We start from the raw sequence: 10305 nt of genomic DNA, 5'->3' as shown, positions 1-10305 counted from the left end.
TCAGACCTTTAGGTCGAAGGCTCCGGGTGTGGCTCCCCAAGAAAACCACCTGCTTTGATCTTGGCACCCGGGTAGTATCATGGCACACACAAATCAAGTGACTTGTGTTGTGTATTTGTATTCGGTGCCTCTTTGTACCAATATTTATGCTTTCAAATAACAATTAACATCAGGTAAACACGTCATTAGTGGAAGGAGTATTTTAATTCTGCCCGATAATTTAAAAATTATCAAAACAACAGTCTCATCAGTGTATTGAAATGCAAATTTCTCCTTTGCGTATATATATACAAAGTGAGCAAAAGATATACATAAATGAGTTAGAAATGAAGTTTTGCAAATTTATCGATCAAGTTATCTAAGTTGACAGTGAACAATCCATATGTTTATATGGCCAACGATGAAATACTGTGCATTCGGAAGATCAATTTCTCACAAAACGTAAAAGATATCCGTGTCTATACCAAACCAAGGATGATTTAAGCTTTCGTCAAACAGTTTGGAGGTTTGCGAAGCATATTACACATAATATTTTCCAAGTAAATTAGACCTTACAAAACTCAAAAAAATTAACACCATACCACTTTAGAACCAATCACTTCCCTTTCAGCATCCATTACTCATTCAATAAATGAACAAATATTAATTTTGTGGTAGTCAACTGAATAGTTCTTACTGTATTCCATCACAGTCAAGTGTCGGGCAACAAAATATTTGAGATAGTCACTTCTCGTGACTTGTGACCTATCTAGAATATATGCAGAACTAACCAAAATCCATCTATTTGGCTTTTCAATATGTATCCTATGGAAAATATATACGAAGTTGCCGTTAAAAATTTCGTCTGTCATTGTGAAGATTATTTTCCATAGAACTGGAATCGTCCCTGTTTATTTTTCAAGCCAGTATTTTATAATAATGACATTTGCTCAAGGTCGCAAATCATAAAATACAGGAACTTTCTTCATTTTAGTCCAGTTATTTAGTTTTATGAGATAAACATTAGAGTAGGTGAACATCTTAGCAGATTCCCATTTTAAAACAGCATTATAAATAGGTTACAATTAGTCATTAATCTTTTTACTCACAAAGATTATCTTTATAAAGCTTGACTGTAGCAAAGCCTATTTTGTAATGTTATCGAAAACATAGTCACAAAAAGCGTTTTACAGATTTTCACGACACTTTCTCTCTACTTCTCTTGAAACCTCAGGTAATTTTTTAATACATCATTACCTCGATTTTAAGATGTGGCTAATGTAATCCACTAAGCACAGAGAACACTATACTTCATATAAGATAGTAAAGTATAAAATCATGAAGACGCGATTAAACAAACCAATCCAACTTATATAACTAAGCTTTTAATTAGAATATTTTAGTCCTAATTTTTCAGTTATAGTTAAGCCGATAAATTGATCAGATGTATATTAAAAATGTCTTAATATTCCTAGTAGAAACGAATTACATATTTATAAGTGAATTGAATTCAATAATCAATGGTAGATTCGGAAATGTATTATAAGTTAACCGCAAATTACATTAATAATTCAAAACAGGTTTGCTTTTAGACTTTAGGTCTGTCTCTTAACTTTGTAGTTCAAGTCACAACGTCATATATTATTTTGCTACTAAAAAGAAAATTTAGTTACATGAAAGATACTATTACAAATAGCACAAAAGAATCTATGCATTGTAGAAGTATGAAGTAGCAATTCATGGAAGCTTTATCTGTTGCGTCATCTAACAGTTTTAGAGAACGACAATCCCTGTACAACGTATGTATACTTTTCTAGATACCTGATAGACAGTTGAACTTTCTCCAGTATTTTTAAAGTATTACTTCCTCTATAAATAGGAACTTAGAACATAAATTCATGATAGTCCAGCTTTTTCGTGTCATTTATTAAAGGATTAACCTTCGTCTTGGTAAATACAGAAGTCAATTAGAGTGGCCCATTACAACCTACATATAGGTTGGATTTTATTAGAAAATCTCGTGAAAAAATGGAAAAACACTGGGAAAGCTGTACAGCTAAGCAGTGTGTTCGATATTTGAAAAAATGATTAGGTTTTTCTACACTCTTATAAGATCCAAGAATAGTTGAGAACATAATTCTCTGTTTTATTTGGTAGTATTTTACCACTTCTTTACCACTGAGATAAATACATCTGTGTTCATTGCATTACTTTACATAAAATGACCAAAGTTGTGACAGAGTCGTAATATTATCAACCATGTTAATTTCTTAATGGTAGACAAGATCTGTGTAATTGTAACAATATTAACATTGAAATATTTTCATAGTTGGAAAGCGAGAGTCATATTGCTCGCTAGACCACCAGAGAGAAACCTAGGAAGCACTGGGACGGCTGGTTTCGTCAATTGACTCACGCTTTCAACTATGAAAATACTAAATGTCCACAAAAACCCCTTCTGATTGAAATACTTGTATTCTATTTTAGATTGCACATATCTAATCACCTCAATTTATATGATTAACCATAAACTCTTCTACATTTTAGAAAAACATGACTTGAATATTTACCGGATACCTTTGGGTTCTCCAATTTTAGCTTGTCTAACAAGAGTTGTTTAAAATTTGGAGTTTATCAACATGCTATTTTCTACAGGTATAGTTTTTTGTTACAGATATGTTTATCCCATTATTGTTTTCCTCAATAATTAGCATTAAACTTTAACATAGGGTAATACGAATATTTGGATTTTGAAACTAAGTCTCAAATAATACTTCTGTTTACCGTAAGTATAGTTCTGTAATATTACGTTCAATTGATTGATTGTAGATGACACCAAATTAAAGTATGACTGAGTCCAGCAGGCAAATATCTAATAGAACCTTAAAAACACCTGTCGTCCTATGTTCCGTCTCTAGAATAAAGATATGCCACTACCTCAACATAAGCGTGAATATGGAAAAAGCTGTTGAATACTTCCTATAAATTGAATAACTAGTTTCGGCAATAATACATACCTAAAAGATATTATAAAGGATTGATCAGTTCACAAAACTATTACAGTTATTTACTGGACTCCAGCAACGACTGACTTAACTGGCTGGGCCAGGCAGAAAGCAGAACCGACAAGTACTCTAGACTGCTCGTACGCGTTTCGTGTGTCATTGGTCCGATCAATAAGTCGCTGCACTCTAATTGGCGGTATTATCACGTTATACATTAACAGGGCATCCATGCGGTCACAAAGGATAACGAAAACCATCAAAATGTATTCCTTAAAGATAATATAACAGTAACAACTTTCATCTTAGATATCTTTTAGTGACGCAAGAAAAAAATATTGTACCAGACGCATTCATAAAATCATTCTCAATTTAAAGGTGCACTTAGTTAAGTTTGATTTTTGAGTTGAAAGTCCTCCAAAGCCAATTTCTCGTTTCCTATCTCCCAGATTATTTGAAATCTTAATGTATTTCTAGTTCATCGGATCGACTTCAAATACAGATAAAAGTTTCTATCCTTCTCATAGCTTTTTAAATTTGAAAGAACGTATAGTTTTAACATAAATGTTGTGGATAACAAGTGAAAATTTAGATAGAATAAATGTAAATTTTATATTTTTCTCATATTCCTGACAATCACTTATGGATACCGAGTTTCTATGGATTAGCTTCTACACATGAATAAAAAAGGCTATAACATTTCTTCAATCATCTAAACACATATAGGAAACAAGTAATACCTAAATGTCACAGATTTACACTGAGCTATCGGAATGCTAATCGGTTATCCTAAAACTTCTGTCGCTTAATAAAATGAGTCAGTTGCATACATTTAATTCATGTAGTCGTGGGAATTTAGAACATTATCATTCTTTTAAAATGAATATAAAGTAAAATTGATTAATGGTCAGCTGTTGATTTAATTCAAAGACCATCTTTTCTTTACAGCTAATGATTTCTCTCCTGAACAAAACAATACTTCCTAAGCGTATAGAAAACTCATAATAATAACAGTAACCATTTACAAAAGATTAACCTTACTGGTCGTATTGCCAATTCAGTAGTAAGTGTAATTCACTGGTCATTCTATGTCAATCAATCTTTTATCTCTCAGTTAGTTATGTGCTTCATGAATCTCGGCTGATTACTATAAGCTTTAGGCCATGATAATTAGTATTTATACACTTGGAGCCTAGGAAATAGGAATGTCTCATGTATTTGAGTTGGAGCATAAATTCAAAATAATACTAAAATAGATGTTCCCAGTGTATGATTTCATACTTCAATAATATAAGAAATTGTCCTATGACAAAAATAACCCTAACAAAAAGACTGTATAAGAACTTTCGTCTAAATTAGAGCGAATAGTTTCACAGTATTTGAGCGCTCAGCTGATATAAGACATTAAATAAGAATAATATATGGTATAGAAACGTAATACGTTATATTATCACTTATCATTTCACATCACAAATCTCTTACACACTAATAGATATACCCAGTCTAGACATTATTAACGTTGATTGGATGAGTTATTCAGTGTACAGTCAAACGAAGAACCATGTACCTATTTATATTCGATAATTTTGATGTTTGCTTATAATTCCTTGAAAAAGCTTGGACCAGATTGCCAGGCGAAACGTCGGATTTACTACAAATTCATTCGCTGAGATTTTACAAATATATTATTCCTAAAAAGACTATATTTTAATCAATTAGATTTTACTCTTGCATGTTACCTCGAGGCTTAGTGGAACGTGCTTTATTCTTCTTTGCATTTTATTAATTTTTTTTGCGGTTATTCTACTATTAAAATTCTCTATACATTGGCGTAAAATGGATTATAAGTGTATTAACCATTCTAATGAGGTAAAGAATGCAGAAATGTTGTTAAATGCAAAAAATTCATACTTTGCCGATGCCGACCGCTAATGAATAACTTTCTCTTTTGCAGATGAAATGATACGTGGAATAGTCAAATATCAATGGAAATAGACAGTTAATGATAATCTGCATCGCTTAACAAAACCTTTTTTTAAAAGAAAATCTAAGTTAATTTATTTATTTGCATTGTCTGACAGCAACACAATTGTGTCTGTATAGCATGCTTATTACCAATTCTAAAGGTGACAGATTATACTCACTTATTACAGTAAAAGGATTAATTTACATTTTAAAATTTATATTGTGTGCTCTAATACATGAAGAGGAGGGGGACGCTTCATCGGTTAGGATTTCATAGAAAGTTTCTATATATACTATTGTATTTCATCAGGAAACCCTTGTGTATGTAAGGAAATATCATTTTTGTGATTATGGGACGGTTGTACATTCAATAAAAAGCTCTTAAGATAAAGACATGCATATTTAATTTTGTCTCATTGGAATATAATAGAAACTTTCTTCTATAAACTAATGAATATAGAGACTCTAAAATTCATTTGCTTAATATTTATATGACGCCAGTTTTACAATTGAACACTTTTATGGAATTGTCACCATAAACAAATTCTTGTAATAAATATATATACATATATATTTTAATTTCCTAATGAGTAGAAAAGTAAAACTTTTCTACTCAATGGGATATAACAAAAATAAATCAATTATTAACTTTTTACCCAATGCTCAGTTTGTTTGAAACTATCAAGCCCAACCTTGGTATTAAAACCTATAAACTCATTAATGTTCTAGAAAGTTGGACTTCAGTTGACCACTGTATTTGAATAAATTTTACTGAGAAAAAATGTAAAAGAGAGGTAAAATTTTTACCATGGGCCCATAAATAATTTAGTCAAACTGTCTATCAATGACAGACTTACTTTTACAAATGAGGCAGATTCCTATTAGTATGACTGGTTTGAAGGAAGCCATTTCATGGATTTGAATTCATAACTAAGTTTCATGGTTAATATACACGTAGTGGCCATTTATACTAATAATATTACACTTTCATAAACCCCATTATCAATCGGAGGTTTAGGATAGTTTGGTTTTATTACAATTATAATATTTTGTAGATATTATTTATTTCACTCTAGTCAAAAATTCACCATATTTCAAAAACAAATGATCAGTTAAAGACTTTATGATGAAATCAATAGTAACGGACTATCTCACTGTACTGAAGACGGCCTATTTAATGATTTTAACATGAAGAACATGTTGAGTTAAAATAATGAAAAGAATACCTCTGAATAGACAGTTTTGAAAAGAAGAGATCACCTTTTATGAAGCAATTATAATTTGCCTTCATAGAAATTAAATATGCTTTCTAAATGTTGACTACTCAGGCCAGTAAAACCTGGTACATAACTGTTTTCTGAAATACATCTTACAGGTCTTCTCTACTGAGCTGTTTTGCTGTTCTTCTCTAAAAAAAGAATCAATTAACTAATTAATCTAATGATAAGTGCTGTATTCATAAACAAGTTGACTTTCTTTACATAGCGGAATCAATGATATCTAAGAAATAAACGAATGGATATATTATTTTCAGTTATATATTGTACAGTAATATTGAATTCCGAATCCTTTTTACTTTATTATTAAAATGAGATACGAGGTCTGTACTGCAGTCAGTTTAACGGAGGTCAGCTGTAAGAAGACCATTTAATAATTTCTGGAAAATATAAAATTGCTTATTTTATCCTTTCGCCTTATGACAGATTTTCACATAAATAATAATTAAAAATCGAACGCATAGAAAAACTTATTTGCTTAAGTTACGTAATTATATTTAAAAGTAAACAGTACTCATACCTATTTCGGACATAACAAATAATACAATTAATGGAACTTAAAGGACAGTAACTGTTTATTATAAGAATGGAGACCACCGTTATCACAAACAGTTTATATCGTAAACAGGTTGCTGTTTGTAGGTGGTTAAATCCCTAGTTTATTTGTTCTTTTATAATTCCTAAATATTTATTCTTATCTACTGCATTTCGTTAGTTCAAACAAATCTAAATTTCAAGTTTGTGAATCAGGAATTCGAACTACAACTATTTGATCTACGAGTCGTAACCAATGTCATATTTGTCTAGCACTTTATGCACTAATCGATTTAGATCAGTCAAGTTGCAACATGATAATTAGTCTAACTGATTCAGCTTCTTGTGTACTGTGTCATGATTTCAAATGGTTGGAAGTAGTGAACAGATAGTCTAGTGAACAGATAGTCCTGCTGACTACGTCCAGCCACAATGAGAAATACACTGTGAAATAATATCTATGTATTTAAGAAGAGTTATGGATCAAACTTGAGGTTACTTATAATTTTTATAATTTGTGTACTGTTTATCATAAGCTTGGATCATTCATAAGACCCTTTAAAAATAGTGAACATTGAATTCAACAGTATCATGCAACACTAAATATTGAACAAATGAACATCGTATATGGACTCTGCCATATCATAATACTGCTTTATTTTAGTTTGGACCACCTGATAAGTGTTTTCTTCATGTGTTTTAAATTTCATTCATATGTGGACATACGGTAATGATTTTGATTACAGTTGGTTGGAAAGATTTCCTAAGGTGGAATATGTCCGTATAAATGTGTATATGTGCATATACAAGTATATAAACATCTAATGTTTATACTAGTGCATTAAATTAGTGTGAGATAATTAATAAATATACACTTTATTGATCTACATTTTGTTAAAGGAATCTTAATTTATTGGGCAAATTTCATACAATGAACCTGAAAAGGTCAGTTCGAACTAACCTACACAGAAATATTTGGTTTACAAAGTAAACTACTTCATCTGGTTCGATAAAAATGTACCGACAAAAATTCTGTACAAAATTAACAACCAAAATGTTCTGAGAGAATTTTCGCTCTATCATTAGACATTTGCTGTAGTGTACATGTAAAAAGGGTTTTAATATAGAACGTTAGACCATTTACATTGTAACGTTACAAAGACTCAACAGTTTTATAATAGGATGTTGTTTCTTGCGTAATAGTTTCAATGAACAACCAACAATTGAAAATGATTGTTTATTTTCCGCAAAACGTTTTCAGTAATTCATTTTTAATGGTGGAAGGTTTTAAATTACAACCATTTTATATAATGGCACTCTATCTGTCAGTTTTACATGATTTAATAACACAGTTGCATACAATCTATAAGAAGAATGAGGAATAAAACGTAAGCGAAGTACTTCAATGGTATAAACAATGAAGTCGAAAGAATGAATATAATAATTAGAAACCTTATGTGTAGCTATTAATTTCTACTATTACAAAGCGTACACTAGCATTTTCTGTTTCTATGAATTCAAGTATATTAGGCTCATTTATTTTACTCTTCTAAGGAGTTTACAACATAACTATGCACCTAAAATGACGTTTTTAGCTGGAAAGCTTTACCACAACTAACACTAATTTTTTATTTTCGCTCAATTTACTTACAAAATGTCATTCGATAATAGATTATTCCTGCTTGACGGAAAATTATTATGTGTAGATCCATTACTTCTAAATCATTAAGTATCCAAGTGCAACTGAGTTGGACAGCTGGATTGAAACAACAGCAGTGTACAACAGAATCTCACATGAAGTAAAAACGATTCTTTTAGATAAAAAAGGGGATGTTCATTTACCCAAAATATGTGTTTAAAATCATTTAGAGATAATGAGGGAAAAATTACACAATTTTTGATGACAATTTTTCAGCACATCAACAAGTACTTTTTGTATAGAAATTGGAATTAGTTTTCTCCCTTCCATTTTTCTGTATCGATTCCACTAAGCTATTTTAGCTAAAAAGCAGTAAATTACTCTAAAGACTATGGCTTTCATTCATTCATATAGTTTCAGAACATATGAAGACTCTTGAATTATCTAACTCAAGGTAGCATATCGAAACAAATGTCGTCAGATACTTATCTATAAGTTTCGTAAAAACGTTTGGAAGTTGCTCATAATAATTCTGACTGCCAACAAGACGTAATCCCCAATTTATCATCGATACAGACATTTCTACCGAAGTTGTATGATGTACACATTACGGACACATACTGATTATATCATGTTTTTATGCATTGAATATTGTACTGAGAGCAACCGGTCCGAGTTTCTAGGAAGTATGAATTATCATAATAGTGTAACCACGTTTCATCTACAAGTTACAGAGTGAAAAACCTAATTTATTGATTCATAGTGGTTACCACGTTTTTACTATAAATTATTACAGCTCATTGATAGTTTCGGATTTTCATTATTTTGGTGCAGAACTGATAGCTCCTGGGAAACTAAATAATGGATGAAGGGTTGTGCGAGATCATGGATTGATTAAAGTTAAACATTAACACCGTTGGATAACGACTCAGTGGTCTAGATATTAAGCATTTGCGCGCAAGACCGAAGGTCCTAAGTTTGGATCCCGCATGCGAAATCGTGGATGCGCACTGCCAAGGAGTCCTATACTAGGTCGAGACGGCCGTCCAGTGCTACCACTTTTCCAGTGATAGTCTAGCTTAAATCGACTCGTGATTTCAACTGTGAAAATACTACAATCTCCACAAATCCCCATACTGATAACTAAATAAGCTATTAACTAAGTTGAATCCAAATGTCACTGATTGGTAATCAGTCAAGAGACTTTTATTATCATATACTGGATGACCTATATCTATGTCGATACCCATATTGCTTTCAACTCAGTTATGTTTATACCACTTGACATTTACTATGGTTTAAGTGACCTTAAAAATTTCCGAAGGTATGAATATTTAAATATCAATGTTAGGTCGGCTTACAATAAACTCTAGAGAGGCTCATAAAGAGCCCAACCAATCAGCGATTAGTTAGAAGCTATGCTACTAAAATAACAAGGTCCTGATTGGCGGTTTAACATACTGTTACTATGGGATCTCAAGGTCTTTTAGTTACTATAATACCCCTGTTTTTTCTGTACATAATTGAACCTTGTAGTAAAGTGCTTCTCTGATACTCGTGTCTTCTCTCTGGTCTTTCAAGTCGCTGAGTAGTGCTAGCCTGGGGTTATCCGAATAGCTAGGATCCGAATAAAGCGTTCAACATACGAGACATATCATGGATAATGTTGACAATCTTCTGAGGAACTCCATAGTGTCGAAGAAGTTTCCATAATGTTCTCCTGTCCACACTGTCAAACGCCTTCTCATAGTCAGTGAAGTTGATGTATAATGACGAATTCCACTCCACTGATTGTTCAACGATGATCCGTAGTGTCGCATTCTGGTCTGTGCACGACCTATCCTTACGGAATCCAGCCTGTTGATCTCGAAGTTGTGCGTCTAGTGCATCTTTTGTCCGATTCAGCAAC

This window comes from Schistosoma mansoni, chromosome W (genome assembly GCF_000237925.1).
Source record: "Schistosoma mansoni strain Puerto Rico chromosome W, complete genome".
Classification (NCBI taxonomy): domain Eukaryota; kingdom Metazoa; phylum Platyhelminthes; class Trematoda; order Strigeidida; family Schistosomatidae; genus Schistosoma; species Schistosoma mansoni.
The sequence above is the reverse complement of the archived record's forward strand: the minus strand, read 5'-3'. Positions refer to the sequence as shown.